This window comes from Cygnus olor, chromosome 2, assembly GCF_009769625.2.
Source record: "Cygnus olor isolate bCygOlo1 chromosome 2, bCygOlo1.pri.v2, whole genome shotgun sequence".
Lineage (NCBI taxonomy): Eukaryota > Metazoa > Chordata > Aves > Anseriformes > Anatidae > Cygnus > Cygnus olor.
In genome coordinates this window covers 56,302,777-56,323,621 of record NC_049170.1, presented here as the reverse complement: position 1 = coordinate 56,323,621, position 20,845 = coordinate 56,302,777, and the positions used below count along the sequence as shown (strand labels likewise).

At 39.7% G+C, this 20,845-nt stretch overlaps 1 protein-coding gene across 4 annotated transcripts in view; it reads left to right on the top strand.

Moving 5' to 3' along the window:
• The first annotated feature begins 9,448 nt into the window (after positions 1 to 9,448).
• CUL1 (cullin 1) overlaps positions 9,449 to 20,845 on the top strand; it is a 50,671-nt gene continuing 39,274 nt past the window's right edge. Inside the window, exons 1-2 of one of the 4 annotated variants that reach the window (XM_040550375.1) lie at positions 12,304 to 12,403; positions 14,498 to 14,545. The gene's annotated coding sequence lies outside the window, so the exon portion shown is untranslated. Of the gene's footprint in view, positions 9,465 to 9,572; positions 9,693 to 12,303; positions 12,404 to 14,270; positions 14,289 to 14,497; positions 14,546 to 20,845 lie in introns of those variants that run through there. The other 3 variants (XM_040550377.1, XM_040550374.1, XM_040550376.1) reach the window with 3 other exon arrangements.

The following is a 20,845-nucleotide window of genomic DNA, read 5'->3' as shown; positions in this document are numbered from 1 at the left end:
TCCTTTATAAGGAAGGTGTTTTTAAAACAAATAATTAAAAACTGATATATGAATTGTTGTGTTAGAGATCAGAATATTTTTTTCTGTTTACTTCATCAGAAGTAAACTGAGAACAGATCACAGTTCTGAACTAACTCTGACTTTGATGATTGTAATTGAGTCACTTAAAGAGCAAATGCAAATTTCTGTCTCAATAGAGTTTAATTTAATAAATGTTAACTTTTTGTTCTTCCTTACAGTGTTAGTTGCTTCAAAAAAAAATGGTTTCACTTTAAAATTCACAGCAATGCACAATTATACATCAGAAAAATAAAGTGAGAAAGTGGGTTCAAAACAGAACAGAAAAAGAGGTCAATATTTACTTTATTTTGACAATAATAGCTTAATGACTTAATTTTATGGATATTTATGGACTTCGGTATGCTCTCCATATAAGCAAAGAATGGTTGTCCTCTGTTACTGAAAAAACAACAACAAAAAATCCATCAGTTGGACTTCCAATATTAAATAACAATATTAAGGATGTTTTAAACAAAATATGAAGTTTTTCACATTTATACTAAAAAGCAGCAGTGTCTGTCATCTTGAGCAAATATGTTTGTACCAGCTGATCAGCTTCTCTATGTAGAACCTCTAACATGGTACAGCTTGTCTAGAGTGGTACATCAGTTATTATCAGACATTGGCCAATTATGTAGATGTAAAACATTAGGCAAAATCAAAGTTGTTCACCTGGAAAACTAAGTTGTACCTAGCATTTTATTCACTTATGTGTTCTAATGTGTTGTATATCTTCCAGTTTAGACAATACATTACACACGAGCTTTCATCTGATTTATTTCAAATTTATTTCATTTTATTTATTTATTTGAACACAGCAAGGTCAAAAAAATAAAGCCTGAGCAGTAAGTCCAGCACACGTTGTTGAGACCATCTTAGTAATAATTACTTCCAGTTTTATCTCATCTTACACAGCATAGAAACAGAAGGAATAATCAGCATCATATTTAGTGGTGATAACCAGATGAAAATCGTTTCCAGCCCATTACTTGGTCTGTTTTCAGCCTACAACTTTACAGATTGTGAATTACCCATTCACAGCATGTACAGCGAGGATCTACAGTGTATCTGTGTGATTTACTGACCTCTGTGTCATTAGAATTATTTTCAAATGTTTTCATATGTTGTTACTTAGGGATTAGTTGCCTTGGGAATCACTTGTATTACTTAACATTATTTTCCTCTCTGGCATAGCATGATCTTGACAGATAGCCTTAAATGGTGCAGGGGTGGGGGCAGTTTTTGACCATGAGTCTGTTACTCTGATTTAACAAAATTGCCATGATATTAAACAAAAGTAATCCTTTCCAAGTATACAGTCAAGCTTGTGTCAGAGGATCAAAGTTTATGCTGTTTTGCTTCTCCAGCTGAAAAAACAACAACAACAAACTAGCAGGAACAGCAAATTGATCTGCATGGTGCCAAGGGGCATGCACAGTAGTATAGCACTTAACCTTGGTAACACTTAATCTGGGCCTGAACACTACATGTAACTCTGGACAAATCATTTAGCTTTGTTGCTTTTCCATGTTGTGTAACTGGAGTCCATACAGTTCGTACAAATGGGTGTATTAATACTGAGAATACCTTGTGTCCAGATATTGGCATATTTATATGATATTTGAAATATGGAAATCAGAGTAAAGTGAACACTTTTTCAGCTTTTGGGGATATTTTTTTTGTTTGTAGAGGGGATGACTGTGGTTTGGTAATGCCTTTAAGTACATGGCGTTCTAAATGGTCCTAGCTTTTAATCACATTTAGTGCTATCACAATTTCTGTGACAAATTTCAAGGAGCTGAGGCATTGTTTCCTGTAATTATCATCCAGTGTGCTTTTAATGGCTTTTTGGAGCACAAGGTTTTTCACATACTAATATTACCATTATTCATTTTATGCAGTCTTTTGTTTAGTGAAGAGATAAAAGTATTTGTTATCCATCAAACTAGGCTAATTTGCAATAATACGTGGGAGACCCACTGTAAATTACTGAACAAAAAAGGAAATCATAATAACAAATAACTAAAAGCATCAGTCACAAATAACACAATGTACTTGGTTTATTTTAGCAACAGTAATTTTAATTCCTTCATAATTGACTTGTAAATTAGCTTTCTTTTCAAGAAAAGAAAAAAAAAAGTACATCTTCTGTTGCTATCTGGGCTTGAAAAGAACTTGTACTTGGCTATGAAAAAAACACCAGAGAATTAGGGGAAAACTGATTACTTTCTCTACTGAGTGTAGGTCTACCACTTCTTCCTCATGACGTTGTGAAGGTAATTGTGATTAATCAACAAAATAGGTCTCCTAGCTATAAAAATTCATTAGGTTTTCTCAGACTTCTGAGATAGGAACATTAAGGCATTCTAGCAGATATCTCATTATGCAAATTACTAAAACGTATCTGAGCTAGACAGAAATCACACAAAACATATTTTTGGATATTTGCTAACTCTTATTTATATTACCTTAAAATAGTAAATTAACTCAAGATTTTAGCTATACTAGACCTTAAGAATCTGGAAACCAAGTGTTGTAAGTTAAAGTATTGGATTCCAGCTATAATACTTTTCAACGTTTGGTTTAGCAGTTTCCTAGTTTCTGATGATACTAAAGACAAATTCTTGCTACAATATTGTTTAAACACCAATTCAGACCACCATTAAAGTACTGCTTTCCCAGCTTCCTGAACAGTTAAGAAATTAATCAATGGTGCAGAGAAGCTGTGAGTCACTCACCTAGAAGCGTTTGCCATCCTTTAGAGAAAACGCATAAACCGGTGGTGCAAAGAGGACTAATGTCCTTATTGATGTAAGTCTGATGTCATGATGTTCTTTTGTGGGAGTTCTTCTAGCAGCCACTGACGCTTCAGCACACCAGGTCCCTTCTCTGCCTACAGACATCAGGGTGAACAGCTATCTGCCTGCAGCTATCAGGTGGAGAGCTAGCAGGCTGATGAAATCAGAACCAAACTTACACCCGTCTTCTGCAGCCAGAATCAGAAATCCTATGGCAGGCTCCTTACTTTTGTGGCAAGGATGTTCATTACAATCACAGAATGGTTTGAGTTAGAAGAGACCTTAAAGATCATCTAATTCCAACCCCGCTGCCTATGGGACACCTTCCACTAGACCAGGTTGCTCAAAGCCCCATCCAGCCTGGCCTGGCATCCAGGAATGCTGGAATTCACTGCTGCAAACCTCTGATACAATCGTTCAGGTGAAAAACACCTGGTAGAGAACAGCAAAATCAGAAATCTTGGGGAGAGCTACAACCCTGTGCCAATCTTGGTTATACAAACAGAGAGAAATATTAATATTGGCCTGCAGATGCCTATGAAAGAAAATTCAGCAGATTAACCAAAGATACCGTATCTTTGCAAAATCTTTTCTTAAATTCTGGCAAATAGTCACAACACAAAAAGAGGTAAAGCACTGTAGTATCATCTATCACTGATAGATTCTTTCAGACATCTTTGAATTTGGAAGCACAGATGATCTCTTATTTCAGATAGTTTACATAAACATTCATGGTAGACAGTAAGCCCGACATTGATTTACTAGTAATGATGGCCAATCCTGAAACTCAAACTTTCTACTCACCAGAAAAGTTACAAAAATGGATAGCCTCTTCCCAGTATGTTCAAATACTGAACTCAATCATTTATCCCATTCCTGACCAAGTTTTTTTCCTGTTTTATATTTCCTGTATCTTGGCTTGCAACCCCTCCAAGAAGGAACAGCAAGGACAAAAACATGACCATGCCTCTCACTGTTTCAAGCAACAGATGTTCTCAGAGCTAGTGTGAGTTTGCTACAGAGCAAATTGTGCTCAGCCTAAAAGCAGGAATAAAGTCCTAAAATGGCAAACCCTCACTTATGAGCTTATCAAACACTTTTTACTGAAACATTGAGAAAAATGAATCTCCCAGAAAAAGCAAGAGATATTCAATACAGCCAGGCAATCTTTTCCAAATACAAGTGTTAGTGCAGTAATATGGTATAATATAGAAACAGCTAGGTATTAGAGGCCGTGATTGCATCGCTTCCTTAAATCCCTGCTCTCAAAGTGACCAATAAGAGGCAGATTTGATGTCACTCACGAAGACCAACAAACCAGCACAAAAGTGGCTCATACCACTTAAGCACTTAGTCTCAATTTTGCTTTGTTTTGAGAATCTCTATCTGACATTAAGCAAGGAAATTGAAAGACACAAGAGGAGAATATTTTCTTTTTCACTAGAGGTAAAGCATATGAATAAAAAAGGTTACAGGCAGTGGGTATTTCTTACGTCAGCTTTCATAACACTGCTTTCTCACAGCACTCATGACCATCCTTGCTTTCTTTGGCAAATGTATTAGGTGAAAAAAAAAAAAAAAGAAAAAAAAAGATAGCTATAGATCAGTCATCTCAAACTATCAGCAAATTTGAACCTACAGGCAGGAGGTTGCACCTCCCAGCTGAAGGGCATCATAGCTTGAGAATCTCTCCCACCCTTTTTCACTTCTACAAAGTTCAGTATGTGGTGAGCCTGAGAAAGGCTTGGGCTAGTATAACCAAAGCCTAATGCTAGTTGGGAAGAGCATTCTCCTGGTAAGACAAAATGATGGATCTCTCAGAGAGAGAAAAAGAACTGGGCAATACTCTAACTCTGACTGAAAGGAAAACAAACTCTGTATCTAGTATTCACAGACCAACTACTTCCTTTCAGGTCAAATTACATGCTTTGTGTCAAACAGACTGAAGATCAAGGAGAGGAAGGGGAACAGAAAGGGGAAGAAAAGAAAGGCGTGGAGAGTTGTTTTGATCAGAAAAAAAAAAAAAAAAAAAGAAATCTGTGAAAATTTACATCTGCATGATATGCAACAATTTATAAAATCAATTATCCACACAGACTTTCTCCCGGGGGGGAAAAAAAAAAAAAAGACTACTAGGAATGTCATCAAAAAGAGGTAATTCAAAGCATTCCTCCTTGAAATTGTTAATGCCAGATTCAAATACAAAACACTTGTAGGATTGAGATGTAATGAGACTTCTGAGAAAGCAGTTTGCTTTTAGAATATAATAACTTTTTACCTCTAGGTCAGAATATTTCAGTTACATCACTGACAGGGTCTTGTTGTCAGATGTGATTAACCTCCACCCTGTAGTTCAGGGAGTACTTTTCCACAAAGAAGGAAAATATCACAACACACTCGTATCAAATTTGATTAAAACCCACAGGCTTGAAAGCAGAGGCTAGCAGGCCCACCTCCACATCATGGAATGAAATAACTGTACCAGATATCATGTTATTGAGGAAAAATAAAACAAAACTCCCTCTGACTATTAGGAAATGGCTCAAACATATATATATGTATATATATGTATATGTATATATATATATATTTTTTTTTTCATGTTTACTGGGTGATTTATCAGGCTAGTGAGGCAGTTGCAGTCCCCTTCCCATTAACACTGCCAAGCGTGGCAGGACTGCTCAGGTCACACGTTACAAACTCCTGTGCGCAGCAAAGCCTGTGCCATCAGCTTAGTGCTAAGTCTACTCCTGAGGGACTTTTTCAGCTAAATCTCCTCCCTCCCTTCTCTACCTAGCTTGCATATCCTGATAAACTCTTTCATATTTAACGGATCCCATTTAACAAATTCATTTTAGTTTCACTAGCCATCCCCTCAGAGTATGACTTCTCCAGACCTTTCAAAGTGCAAAACTGTGAGTTATAGCTGTACAGACCTGGTGATTTTCTCTGTTTAGATGTATTCCGAAGGCCAAATTATCCATTAATAACTTATTTTTCCAGCTCTATTACATTATTGCTCCAAGCAAATCATATTAACGTTGCTTTTCTTAGTGCCCACAGCATCTGAAGGAATTTTCTGGCAGAAAGTAAATAGCAGGCTCCCTTCATCATTTTCACTGACCAGTTGCATACTTAGAAAGCATTGGACTAAGTAACCTAGATGAAAATAATACTAGTTAATGTTTTCAGACCTTTAAGACTAGTCAGATGTGCAGGTTAAAGTTCTACTTCACATATAAATTTGTCACACTTTGAGGACTGAAAATATTTAGTAATTACATTTAGTTACATTTTGTAATGCATAAAAATCTGCTATAATTCATCAAATAAATGTATTGGTTAGTGAAAAGTGCATTGTTTAGTTTAAGTATAACCCCTGTAACATAAGTAGGAGTGCAAAATGTTGTTATCTAGCATGGTTTTGGAATATGTCTTTGAGGGAGACTTTCTGACTTGTGTCCCATTTTGTGAGCACACTGAGTGTAGCCAAAGGAGTCTGAAATACTAACGAGCTTCTCACTGATTAAAAAGTATGAATATGCTTATTCTCTTCACTAACTTTTATGATAGATGCAAACCTAGCAGTGGCCTCTGCTGTTAGCTGCCCTCTCATCATATACTCTCTGTGAGCGGTAGTACAGTCTCGGTGTCTAGACCTTTGCATCCGGGCTAGCTACTGTCATACACACCCGCTCATTTCAGCTAGCTCTTCAAAAACTATTGCTTACAAGATTTAATAAAGTGCTTTTTTTTTTTTTTTTTTTTTTTTACTTTAGGTCACTATCATAATCAAAGAAATATTTATATTCAGGATCTAGCTGTAGTTTCTACAAGACATTGTAATGCAGTATGTTTGACTGCATTCACCAGTTTTGCATATCTTACAGATTCATGCAATTCCACAAAGCATGTTGGCTGGGTAAACATTTTTGCAGTATTGTTTTTTGGTGGTGGTGGTTTTGTTTTTGGTGGTGGTGTTTGTTTTTTTTTTTTTGGTTTTGCTAGCCCAAGGTAATGGTGCACTGGCAGTACAGCAGAACTCGTATTTGGCAAGAATGTGTCATGAAATCTAGTTATCTTCTAACCTTAGTTGGTCTCCCTGGCTATGTTGAGAGGATGATACTATTGCTGTTTTCAGACAACCACTGTGGATATCACTATCAGGGAAAGTATCCCTGCCCAGGCAGCCAACCTCCTCACAGTAGTAATAAACTGGCACTGCTGCTCTGCGTCTTGGAGTGACTCAGGCTTTTCCTCTTGGCTAAGAAGCCAACTGCAAACGGCGCTTCCTACTTGCACCGACAGCACACATTGTCATGTTTCTTGCTTGATGCCTGCTAATTCATTGCTGATGCAACAAGTGAGAAACCTGCAAGTTACTTTCAAAACAGGCCCCCCTCAGCAGCTTTGTGAACTCATTCCGGTAAAAACTGATTTGATTTCTCCCATAAAGTTTGTCCTTGAACTTTTGGCTGCCTCTTTCTCTAGGGGAGGTATCTCTCCTCTCATGTGAAGTACATAAAATCCACTGGACAATTTAAAGTGCATTAGCCATCCTGCTGTGAAGAAATTGGTGATATTTACTTTGGCATCCAATTCACTTTTATCTCTGTGACCACTTATTGTGAAATTGGATTTTTTTCAATGGATGTATGAATGAATCACATTGTGCATAGTGTCTAAATCTTCTAGTGAGGATTTTTTCATGGCCTACGTTTTCAGAGTGCCAAGCAAGTAATCATGAATAAAATCAGAGGACTGTACCTTGCCTCCTTAAAGTATATACAAATCATAATGCAGCTCTTGGAAAATAAACAAACAAACAGAGCTACACATTCATAATTCTCAGATCTCAAGAAAAAAAAAAAAAAAGAAGTCTAGTGTATATTTTCTTCCCCTTCTGCCATTTATTTTCCACTTTCTTTGCTTCTCCATGGCCCTATCTTCCCTTCATTTTAGGATTTTAAACCAATGATGGTTTTACCTCTGTGTAAATATAATTGTTTGAAAATACATCATTAAAACTTACTTTCCAAGACTGAAAAATCAGTTGTCACCTCCCCCCCCCCCCCCCTTTTTTTTTTTACCACTACATTCTCCTTTGGATTTGGTTCCTGTCTCCCCCAGACTATTTCGTTTGCCCTTACTCTTCCTGGCCTTTATTGTATCTTGCAGAGCTGGCCATGCTGATGCAGCACAAAGCATGACTAACACTGACTCTCCTCTAGCACAACCCACATTAGCAAGCCAGGAATTTAGTGATGCCTAGGAATGGTATTTGCAAACTATGTCTACATGGGCAAAATTAATATAAGTGCTGCGATGCCACCCAGCTGACTGATACAGTGTTCACGCTCTGAATTAAACCAGTTCCTCAGACAGTGCTTCTCAAGTGTTTAGCCAGAACTGTTTCATTAGAAGAGCTGTGTCAATGACTTAGCTTATGTCCATTTCACTAGGCTGTGCTGAAGTAAGGCGTTATTATACAGAGAAATACTTTTTCAAGCACTTAGGTGACTAAAGGCCATTAGCTTTGAGAAGGCCAATTTTTGAAAATGGTGCAAAGCTGGTGGAGCCAGGATGCAAGTGAAGCATTTTGCAGTGCAAACAAATGTTTTGTTTCGATTGCTTCCCCATTTCTCTCTCTTTTTTTTTTTTTCCTATGAAGCTATTGTGTTTTCTGGGTAGATTTCTTAAAACTAATGTAAATGATAAGACTTTTTTATGACTTCGAGTTGCTTTACATGTCTTCTGCTATAATTCAGATCAGTATTTGACTTCATCTTGGCAGGGAAAATCTGCATGGCTTGTGAGGGTACAGTACAGATGGCCTTGACTAAGCAAAATACTGAGGACTTGTCAATTCCATTCTTCTTTGCAGCACAATTCCATGAATATTTATTCCTAAGGACTGTGGAATTGTAGGACAGGACTAAGTCCAAAACATTACTTTTCTGAAACTTGCCTTAATTTGGTATGATTTTGCATCACCTATTTCATGGTGTTAAAACTGCAGTCCAGATGAAGGTGATGCAAACGTTAAGAGCTTGTATTTTATTTTGCATTAAAATTATCTACGCTAAATTTGTTCATAGATTGCAAAAAAGTTCTGCATCGAAATTAAAACTGCATTAAAACTGCATCAGTCAGCCTTACACACCTCCCAACCAGCTCACAACTGAAATATATATATATATATATCAAAGAATTTCTACCCTGTTCTTTCTGCAGTGTGGTTTTCTGAGTGTTTTGGTTTTTTTTTAAGTTCATGATTATAGAAAGATTTCTAATTATTTTTAGTCATTATGACAGTCGCACTTCAATTGCCGTCTAAGTTATCACTTCGCTGAAGCTAATGACTCTTGATGCAATACAGACGAGAGCCTCTCAGTTTAGCTTAATAATGCCAGACAAGGACCCTGCCTGGCACAACTTTAGCACTCATTGGAGCTCTGGGTACCGTGTAGTTCAGTACTGCCTAGGACAAGCTAGGAACCAGAGCTCCCAATAAATACAAAAGCATCAGCCGTTTGGTCGTGGACGGGTCCTGACACTTCAGACTGAGGAGTAAGAGGCCAGTGCTGTGTCGGCGGGGCACGCACGGTGAGCCCAGAGAAGAACGCGGGTCCCGGGCCCAGGGGCCGGCCGCAGGGCTCATTCCACTGCGGGGCTGCTGCCGGGCCCTGCCGGGGCACGGAGGGGCGGGCCGGGGCGGCGCCTCGGCGCTCTCCGGGCCGCGGCGCGCCGGGGGGAGGTGGCGGCGGATCCGGGCCCGGCGGAGGCGGAAGGGGCGGGCGGCCGCGGCCTGACTCTGCGGGACGCGCGATGCTGGTGAGCGCGGGGAGGCCGCGCCGCTGTGGCGCAGCGAGGCCGGCGGGGAGGCTGGGACGGGCCGGCAGGAGGGAGGCCGGCAGGGAGGGAGGCCCCGCCGGGCCGAGCCGGGCCGAGGCGGAGCGGGGCCTGGCCACGAGCCACACCGCGGGGAGCAGCGGCAGGGAAGGCCGGGCCCGGCCGCCTTTCTTCTCCCCGGCGCGCAGCGAGGGAGGGAGGCAGGGAAGGCGGCGGCGCGGGGATCCGGCCTCCGGGCCGGGCGGGGAGGCCTCGGGCCGGGGGCTGAAATGCGCGGAGCCGGCGGCGGGGAGCTGCGGGGGCCGGGCCGCCCCGCCGGGCCCTCCTGCAGGCCCCGGCCGTGCCGTGCCGGGTTGGGCTCGGCCCAGGCCTCCGCTCGCTCGTCCCGAGGCCCCTTGGGCTCCTCCTGGGAGCTGCCCGGCCGCCGTTTTCCAGCGTTCAGCCGCCTTCTCCTCGGTCCTCTCCGTGCCCCAGCCGTCCCGCAGCCATAGCGGCGCTCGCGGCTGCCCAGGAGCTGTTGGCTGTGCCCAGAGAAACCCTGCTGTGTCCCCAGCGCCGTGGTGTCTCCCTCGGAGTGCTTCCCTCCTTATCACCTTCCCCAGGTCCCCTCGCAGTCAAGGACTGTGTGCTGGACTTTCCCTTGTTGCCTCCTGCTGTTGTGGTGCTCCCAGGGAGGGTGCCCCCTCAGATAACCTTTTATCTGTTTGCTTGTTTATGTATTTATTGCCTCCATCCGGATGGCTAGTCCTGCAGTCTTTTGCCACTGCAACTAATCACCTCATTCATCTCCCAGTAACTTTGTCTGCCGCTGAAAGCTGACTGTGTCCTTACTGGGATACTTTCCAATCCTTCTGATTTCCTCTTACCTATATTCCTTAATCATCATTGTTCCCTCATTGCTTTTCCTCTTTCAGTTTTCTTCCCCTCAGTAACTGTTCCTGCACCATGATTTTTTGCCCTTCTGATCTTATTTTCCTGTCATTAAAACCTTCCTTCTGATCTCACCTAATACTCTTTCCCTTTGACATATTCCTTTCCTTTGTAGACTCTCATGCTGTCTCCCCCACTTTGTATTTAAATCCTCCAGCTGTGCCTTTGAGGAGAAAGGAATTTAACCCTAGATTATCTGTACACTTGTCAGTAAGCACTAGGAGGACACAGATTACTTGCTTGTTTTACCTCTTTTGTTCTTGTTTGTTTGTTATTGGCTTCCTTAACAACCTTGTTCTCCTATATAGTGTTCATATATAGTCGTGTGTCTTCACCCTAATACACACATACCCTAATGCTAGTCTAGAAAAAACTTCTGTCGTAGGCCGTTCCTCTCGGTCCTGCCAAAAGGCTCTCCATGGGGACCAGAGATATCCAGTGTCTGTGTGCCTTAAATTAGGCCAAATATTGTTTGTAGTACTGTACTGTGAGTTGGTACTTGGTTGATATGGGGTGCATTTGGGAAGCATTTGCTTTAGGGAAGTGGTAAGATACTTCTGAAGTACCACAGTATGTAGTTTTTACCACAGATATGCTTGTAGTGAACAGCTGCAATGTTGTGTGGTGATAGTTAGGAGTCTGTGTTGCACTTAAACTTGGTGTGTCTGCTGGCGACTACTGGAAAACAGGCTTTTCCTTCTGCTTCGTGATTTCCCTTGTTTCTCAGTATTTTTTGCCAAATTTTTTATTTTATGTCTGTCTGAATTGCTTTGGTTAAGACTGGTTACATTTCATGATCATACTGTTGTAATATATTTGAGGTGCGATTTAAACACCGAATATAGCTGCCCCAGGGAGGTGTGGTGAATACGTTGAATCTTGGGAGTACTTTGTACAACTAACTTTAGAATCCAAGTTTGGTGTCTAATGTTAAAAGCTTGTTCTTGTTTTTCTCAACTGCGTACACACAGATCCTAGTAACTTGACAACATCTCAGAGCAACTGAACTAGGCTTCTGATCTGAACTACCCCTCTAGAGGAAACTTTTTCGATTTGTTGATCCAGGGATCATATAGAGAATGGTTTAATAGTTTAGGCACCTTAATTAGGCAATACTCACCCCATTGCTCGATTGACAAAACAATTGCACTGGTTTAACTAAATTACTCTCCTTTTACTACAGTCCTTTTCCACTGGTTTAAACTTGCCTTATACTTTGGGCCTGTTGTTTAAACTATGGGCATGAGAAAATTGCATTGCTCTGATTTAAATCCTTTAAATTATTTTAAGCTAAATTGATGTACACTCTTAGTTGGATACTGATTTGAGGGTAGTTTTTTTGAATTTAGCTTATTCTCGGTCTTGGGGTAATGTCTTACATTCTAGCTATGCTGTTATGAAGATAATACTGGGTCCTTTGAGGAAGTTATCTCAGATATTCAGCTTAAAAAGTGTTTTCTTACAATTTATATGTGAAGGTCTCTGAATATTGCTTTTCATCTGTTATCTTTGTCAAGTAGTGTCTAGTTTTGCATAGTCACACTTATTTCAGTAGGGCCCGGTTTAATGATGAGTCACATCCTGGGTGTCAGTTGTTATGTGGATTGGGTATACCTGGAGTTTTCTGACACTGAAACTTTTTTTTTCTAATTTTCCTAGCAGAAGAAGCAGCTTTAAAGATGTTTCACTTGCTGTTATACCACTTTTAACATCCAAAATATGCATCATGAATGTGAAGACTGAGGATTGCCAGTATGCTATAGGTGGATAATGATGTCATGTGTACTGTACTTTTCAACCAGGATTTTCTAACTCGCTGAGGGCAGAAGCAGATTAAAGTGTAAAGTGGTTGGATCATGGCCGTGCCGCTGTACTTACCATGTTGTCTTAACCTGGTTTGTCTGCTCTGAGGGGAAGGGGCAGGTGTTGAACTTCAGCGGGTCTGTGTCAGGAGGACGTGCATGGGCAGTACTAGCAGTGTCTAGGTTAGTACAGTCTTTGTGCTCCACAGAGCTCGAAGGAAGATTGAGCATGGAAACCTTGGAAGTTCAGCTGTTACATAACTTGTAGCCTTACTTGGATGTTCTTTGTGTGCTTTAGGAATGCTTGAACCTGTTTTAAACTGACTACATATGTACTAGCATTGTTTTCTTTGGAAAGAGCAAACTCATAAACTTCCTAATTATTGTATTTTTTTCAAGGTAATCTCCATGTAAGGAAATGGTTGTTGGAACCAACATTTAGAGGCCTAGGTAAAAGTTGTAACCTTTATAGGGTGCAAGCAAATTTTTAAAAAATTGTTGTTGAGACCACTGAGTTTCTCTTACTTGCTAAAGGGGAACATTCATTAAGGAAGAGACAAGAAAATCAAGAAAATTTAATGGTTGGAAAATTAAAGAGAGCTGTAAAACATACCTTCATTTGGATTTTTTTTAAGTCACTTGCAATTTTATTATAAGAGAGTTTTTAAATGGAAGAACTACTACAGATTGACTGTTGATGGTTCTACAAGAATGCAGTTCCAGCCTTTTACAGACAGGATTAAATAACGTGGTAATAAAGCTGTCCTGACCTGATACGCACCACTATGGTGCAGTAACTCACAGCCTTACTTTAATGTAACTACAGGGTTGGAACACTGTTAGGTTTAAACACTTTCTGTATTACGAGTAGATATATGAGGTTTTAATCGGGGATTAGTTGCAGTGCAGCTTGTGGGAAAACACTGTTTTAGGACATAATCTATGTTCCAGTGGGTAATTTTCAGAGTTCTCTTTTTACCCACAGAACCTTTGATGTTACAGAGTCACAACAGTGAACTGCTTCACGTTGTGATGTGACCTCTTCTTATAAATGATGCTGCTCAAGGTCAAATATATGCAATTTTTAACCAAATATTTATTACATTCCCCTTTATTTAATGTAACAGTTCTCAAGTCATTCTTTACCTAAGAACCTTGAAAAAATGGCAAAAAAAATGAAGCTACTGTGAAAATAAGAAAATAATGACTCCACTTTGTGGTTCAGGAAACTGATAGAGAATCATATCGTGTGGCAACTTTGTGCAAGAGTTGGGATTTCTTGTATTTTATTCTAAAGATGGCCCTACCTTTCTCGAACAAACAGTATAATTTTGATGTGGTGCTCTTCCAAAAACTAACACAAAAAAGAGGAGATTGATCTTTTTTTTCTTTCCTTTTTTTTTTTCTTCTTTCCCTTTGATTATTCTGGCTTTGCAGTCAGGAGGTTCACTGTTGTAGGTTGGTCTGGCAGGTATGAGGCATTGCTTGAAACCACTACTAAGAACAAAGGATCAAATACATATTTTCTATGTAAGATCTTCCTAGTTGTGCAGTAGGTTCCAATAGCACTTCAATACCCTTGACATCTGTTTTTTATTAAATTAGAAATACCGAGAGGTGTATAAAATGCTTGTTGACCTTGGTTTCATTAGATTGGCTCTGGTTAATGTTGCTTTATGTCTCAGACTTCGTGTTACTGTGAAGGAGAAACTGAAACTTTTTTATCCTCGCATAGGACACTGAGGATTGAAGGCTTTTGCCATGTGGGCAGCTTCTCACTCTGCTCTGGTAATGTAGTGATACTTGGAAAACAGAGATGTGCTTCTCTTCTCCCGTTTTCGTGAAGGTACTGGTCGCCTCAGTTGTGTTTGAGTCATTAGCATACAAGGTAGACAAAAATTAGTGCCAGGATCCTTTTTAAAAATAAAGCAGGAAGGTATGAGAATTTGGGTTGTTAGGAATTGAATTTCAGCCATAGCTGAACTCGAGAACCTCTTGTTTGTATTTTTAATTTGCAGCTGATGTAACTTGGCTTTTTATTGTTATGTGTTTAAGGTTGGACAATGTCTTGATGCTGATTGGAATTCAGAAATGAGGCTAATGGTGTGACCTTAGTTCACCCTGCTTTGCTCTGTATTTTAAACTTAATTTCATATGTAAATTTGCAAGCTTCTCTAGTGTCACAGTGGAAACTGTCATCTGAAAACTTTATCTTAAGTTTGGAGGACTTAATTTCAGATAGGGGAAGAAGAAGGGTTATAGGGAAACTGTTTTTGTTTTGTTAGGCACTAGTCTTTCCATCTTGCTTTTCGTGGTAATAATGTCACAGGCAAATGTTTTGCTTGCTTCTGGGTAGTCAAGGGAGATTTTTTTTTTCACCGTACAGTTTAAAACACTCATCTTAAGAAAACACAGATATTTTTAAAACAGTCTGTTCTCTTACTGTGCAGGTATTTTTCCAAAGTTTTACTGTCTCTGAAAGTGCCATCATTAAGAGGACTAGCGAAACACCCAAATGTATGTGCTTAAGCAAATTAATTAAAATTGATTTTGTTAAAGCTAAGCCTGTACTAGTACCGAAGACTTCATGGTGCGAGCTAAATCAACAAGAAGTGGGATTTAAGTGTGGCTGCTAGCGGTGCGCAACAATTTTAACTTCTACAAAGTTAAACTGTTTCACTTCTGTACCAGCCATACCTGTTGCAGTTATTGGGAGTCAAAACTGATTAAAAAATAGCTCAAGACAATGCTGAATTTATATGAAACTCCCTTTTTGTACAGTAGAAATTCTTTGCTATGAGGAGATTAGATTTAGGGTTTTCACAGTTCAGATAAGTTATTTGAACCAGAAAAATCATGTATGAATCCCTTTTTAGGCTTTAATGAGAGCATTCTCAGTCTTTTTCTTGCTCTCTCTGGAAGTAAGTAGCTATGTCTTGTCAATTTCTAGGCACCTGGAATGAGCTAAACAGGAACTTGACTCTTTTTTGTGAACAGTGTTCACAGCACTGTACGCTGTTGGAAATGTGCATTGCTAGCAGATACATCAGTGCACATAACGTGGACTTAAGGTTAGGCTGGATTCAAATGTAGAATGTAAGCCTGAATGGGAGGGGAAAATGAATGGGGGGAGCAGCTTTTGCACAGCAGTGTTTTTTGTCACATGCAGCAAATAAATGCAAGTAATTGCAATGTTCTTTCATTTTGTTGACTATTTTAACTATATGAGTTGGAATTCTCATTGCTTCTGAATGAAAGATTAGTAGGAAGGTTAACATAGGAGGAAGCTTTTCAGTATTTAAGCCATGCACTTGCGATATATTTGGTCATCTGAAAACTTCAGACTGTTATAAGACAAATTAGTGTGGCCATAATCATTATTTTTAAACTGAACTTACAAACTGCATTACTTTGATTAGATGAGCTCTTGCAAAGGTAAAAAGATCAAAGGTGCTGTGAAATTAATAAGCTATTGGGAAGAGATTCTACCCTGAACTGGCTGACTCTTGTTAACATTAGCCCTTGCTAAAATTAGAGATAAGAATCACCACTGTCCAAGAGCAATGTGAAAATTTTGTATACAAATGTTATTACAAGTAAAAACTGCTATTTGACTCTTAACAGGTCAGTATGAAATCATTTGCTGTGGTGCACTAAATTCTGTTACATTAGAGAGGGATTTGTGTTGGCATTTAGAAACTTGCCCTGAACCTTCTGACAGAGGGGATACTGACTGAAGTGGCCTGTAAGTCCAGACCAAGACTTTCTGGGTGGAGATCTATAGGATCACCATAAAATCACCAAAAATAAATAGGATCACCAAAACCAGCTTATTCAGTTGGTTTCGGGTAAAGTTTTGATGGTAAGCAAGAGCTCTCAGGAAATCAGTTTATGTAAGAATTGGCTGTACAAGGTCATTAGGGTCTATAGGCTGGCCCAAGATATTTCAGAGTTTCCAAAGTCTTCTGTGCTTGTTCGTGCTAAATTGAATTCGCTACAACTTCCCACTGCTGATTTTTCTTTGTAAGAAAAACAAGGTGCCTTATTCTGTCTTCTGTAGGCATGTTGAGTACCTAGGATTGTGGTTTTTTGACTTCTCCACCCTCGTTTCTCTTTGTTGCGTCTTCCAGACTGATTCAAGAAATGTAATTTGATACATGTTGTCCATCAAGGCATGTGTGTGTTAGAATATTCCAATGTTTCTCTTCTGGTATTGATGTAATTTTTGGAATAACCTATAACTTTCTTTTTTCAGTTGTTGTGGTTTCATTTTGCTGGAGCACAGTGGAAATATGTGCTGTAGACAGATTCTCCAGATTTTGTTTACACATTTGTAGTGTGTGTGAAGTGCTAAGGACACTATGCTTGTTCCTAGTCTTCCTGTAGGGATTGAGTTATTTTACATGTGTAAACTGCCTGCCTATTTTAGTGACCTAAAATACTTCTGGACAGAAATGTCAATACTATAAAATGTCGTATGCAGGACCATGGTTCAACTAAGCTATGTTATATTATAGTTTTGAGCTCAGAATGGTAACCTCCACTGAAGTCAGGTAAACACAAAGTAATTCATTTGGAGGCACATGGTTATAGAAAATGTCTTTGAAGTCATAAATTGTGAGTGCAAGTGATCATAGAGACAAAATAGAATTATTTCTTCTTCCTCTTTCCACCACATCAAATATTAATATGTGCCAGAGTGGAGGCCATGTCCTTTAGGATTTGAGAGATGTTTAACTTGGAAAAAAAAAGTCTAAGAAACAGTTTATATAACTGTTAAAGACAGAAGTAAAAGGTGAAAGTGAAGAGAATTTTGTAAGTTTCTGTCCTCCCTCCCCACAAGCCAATGTTTGTGTCTATTTCACAATGGAGATTCTGTCTTACCTCCCTCTACCTCTGGTTAATCTGTATATTGTTCTCAGCTCTGTGCTTTGCGTTTTCATGTCTTTACAAGGAGTTTGTGCTTACGTGACTTCAAAAGGAGTCCTAAGACTGCTTTGTAGGATTTTGCAATGTCCTATCTGTGGAACTGCCCATGTTTGGTAAGAGGGATATAAGAATAATAAATTGACAGCTTTGGTTATGAGATGGGGTTGGTTTATTTTTTGGTAAGTTTAGCCTTGGTGTAAAGCAATAGATGTGCATGTGGATGCTTATTGTAAGGCAAAGCCTTGCCAAGTAGTTTGATGTGGTAATACTTCAGGGTCACTTCAATTATTGTGATTTCAAGTTTATTGTAGCTAGAGTTAGTATCTTAAATCATTTTTAAAATAAGTACAAGAGCAAGCAAATAACTACCATGTTAGAATAAAGGTAGTGTTTAATGTCCTTCTGATTGTGTCTTTTGAAAACACTTCATATGTTGTTCAGCTGTATTGCATATCCTGGGTAAATAACTTAAATAGTTGCCTCAGCTCAGTGTAGAGGTAGCAGAGACTCTAGGAGAGCAGAACTGGTTGGGAACCTTTTTGAGAGCTGCTGCTCTTCTTTTCAACAAACATCTGTTGAAATTCTGGATCAGACATGCTGAAATAAAAGAGGGCAACAGGAGAGCAGGGTAAGATAAGACAGAAGTTGAGCTGGAAAAATGGGGATGAAAGAGTATGGCAAGAGGAATTTCACTTTGCATTTGTAAGTGTGTGGTTGTATTAAACTTACTACTTTTTCTTGTCTTTTGAAGCCAAAGATTAAATGTCTATTATGCTTTATCCTTTGAGCACAGAGGGCTGTTCTGTTGCTTTTAGTGGTTATTTAAGTGAATGTGGTCACTGCACCAATTTTTACCAAAGATAATAAACTGTAGTTAGTGTCCAAATGAACTTGTGATGTACTTTTGTTACTGGCAAAATTTCTTTCATCTTTAGAAAATGAATTTGAGGTGTACGGGGGAAAACTTTGACTTCAGTATACGTTTGAAAAATTTGGAAACCTCAATAACGTTGAAGTCTGAACTTTTAGAATAAGATATCAGAGTGGTCTCCCTCTCTGCTATGCGCTGGTGCAGCCACACCTTGAGTACTGTGTTCAGTTTTGGGCGCCACAGTGTGAGAAAGACATAAAGTTGTTAGAGAGTGTCCAAAGGAGGGCAACAAAGATGGTGAAGGGACTGGAGGGCAAGACGTATGAGGAGCGGCTGAGGTGCCTTGGTTTGTTTAGCCCAGAGCAGAGCAGGCTGAGGGGAGGCCTCATGGCGGCCTGCAGCTCCCTCACGAGGGGAGCGGAGGGGCAGGCGCTGAGCTCTGCTTTCTTGGGACAGTGACAGGACCCAAGGGAATGGCATGGAGCTGGGACAGGGGAGGGTCAGGCTGGGTGTTAGGGAAAGGTTCTGCACCCAGAGGGTGGTCGGGCACTGGGACAGGCTCCCCAGGGAAGCGGTCACGGCACCAAGCCTGTTGGAGTTCAAGAAGTGTTTGGACAACGCTCTCAGACTCACGGTCTCATTTTTGGGTGGTCCTTTGGGGACCCAGGAGTTGGACTTGATGATCCTTGTGGGTCCCTTCCAACTAGGATTTTCTATGACGACTTTAATGGCATTTGTTTCACCATAGCTTATTACTGGAATTAGACAAGGGTTGACTTAGAAATAGACAAGGGATTATTACTTAGACATGACTGCGTTTAGGTCCTGTGTCTTTACAGGTCTGATAGCTTTTTTTTTTCTTTGTAAGTTCTTACTGAGTCAAGAAGCTATCAACTTTGAATTCTATCTGTACTTGTTTTTACTGTTATTGAAGTAAACTACCTTTAAATCTGTAGTTTAGAAATACGTGGTTATGAGAGGACAATGGGTGGTGCATAGGCTGTGTAGCTGTGAAGAAGAAAGCTGTGTTGTATTCAGACATCAAAATAAGGTAGCAACTCCAGCATATATCTTGAGATGCTGTAGTCAGGTGTGTTTTATTGTGTTTTTTAGATAATCTCTGAAAATTAACCCTACTTTCTTGGTATAGGCCTCATTCAACATACGCATTGTTTTCCTTATATGGGGTAGCTAAAAGAAAGTTTCTTAGGTCAGCACAAACGAATGATGCCATTTTTAAGTGAGATTTCATGCCTTGCATATGAGGTGTGTTCCTCCTCCAGCCCCCAGTAACAAGAGGAGAATAACATTTCCCTCTGTCATTTGAGGGCATTGTTCTAAAGTTTGGGGAGAAATATTACTTCTTTTTGATGTTGGCATAGGCAGAAACGACAAGGTTCTTTGACAGTCCTGTTTCAATTATGTTGCTGGAAAGCAGGGTTAAGAAGTGGGCTGTTGAAAACTGTCATATTGCTGCATGAAGTTGTCTGTATCAGCTGGAAACTGCAGAAGTAATTTTTTATGTAATTGTCGCTGGTCCTGGAGACATAATGCAATCTGAATTCGCTGGTCCAGAGCTACCGAGCAGGTGGTGTAACTTGGGCAGGTGGTCCTGTCTGTGGCCTGGTCATCAACAGTCCATTTGCTTTGTGGTTGAGCGAGAAGGTACAGTGACAGTCAGTTCAAGTCTGGCTTGTACATACTCCTGCTAACATCACTTCCAAAGGTGAGAAATCTTACCGATGAAAAGGTTATGACTTAATGTTGAGCTTTCAATTCATCCGTAGCCATGTTTGGCTCTTGGGAGGGCACCTTGCTCTTGGAGGTTGCACATAGACTGAGCTCTGGGAAATGGTGGACTTCTAAACTCTTGTTCTTTGTTATAGTCTCTGCATTTATTACTTTGTTTTCTATCCCCCAAAGCAGTGAGGATTGCAGCAATGGATTTTTTGTTGTTGTTTTTGTAAAATGCTGAAAGTCAGAGTATTGTATGATAGCAGGTGGCATGCATGGTGTCATGTTATGTAAGTTCTAAAAGCTGAAACCTCTTTAGCTAATGAGAGCTGTTGCAGAAGTGCTATAGATGTCTTATTGTCCCTTCTCTTTATTCTCCCTTGTAAATTTAGTGATAAGGACCATGGGTAACGAGACACAGCGTAACTAACGTGGACCAGACTTGGTGAGGTTTTGTGTGCATGAATCACAAAAATAATTTTGAAAGTTACACTTATCCATAGCAGTGAAATAGAACTTCATATTTTCCCTGGGTGCTTGTGTGTAATAATAACTGTGCTATGCAACAAAGCCTCGTTTTCTTTTTCTCTATACATGTAACACCATCTTAGTTGAACAAGTAAGTGCAAACATCTGCTTTTATAAATATGCTTTTGTAACTATTCTTATGCAGTGAAACTCCTGTTATGGTAATATATTAATAATTCCCTTTCCATTTTTCTGCATATGAATAAATCTGGAAAAAAAAGTAGTTTGGATCATTATTCATCTGTTGCGTTATTTACCAACTGTGTTAACCAGTAACTAGAAGAAGTAAATGTTTTGAATCTATGCGGTTAGTAATACGGTAACATTCCATAGGAAGTTAG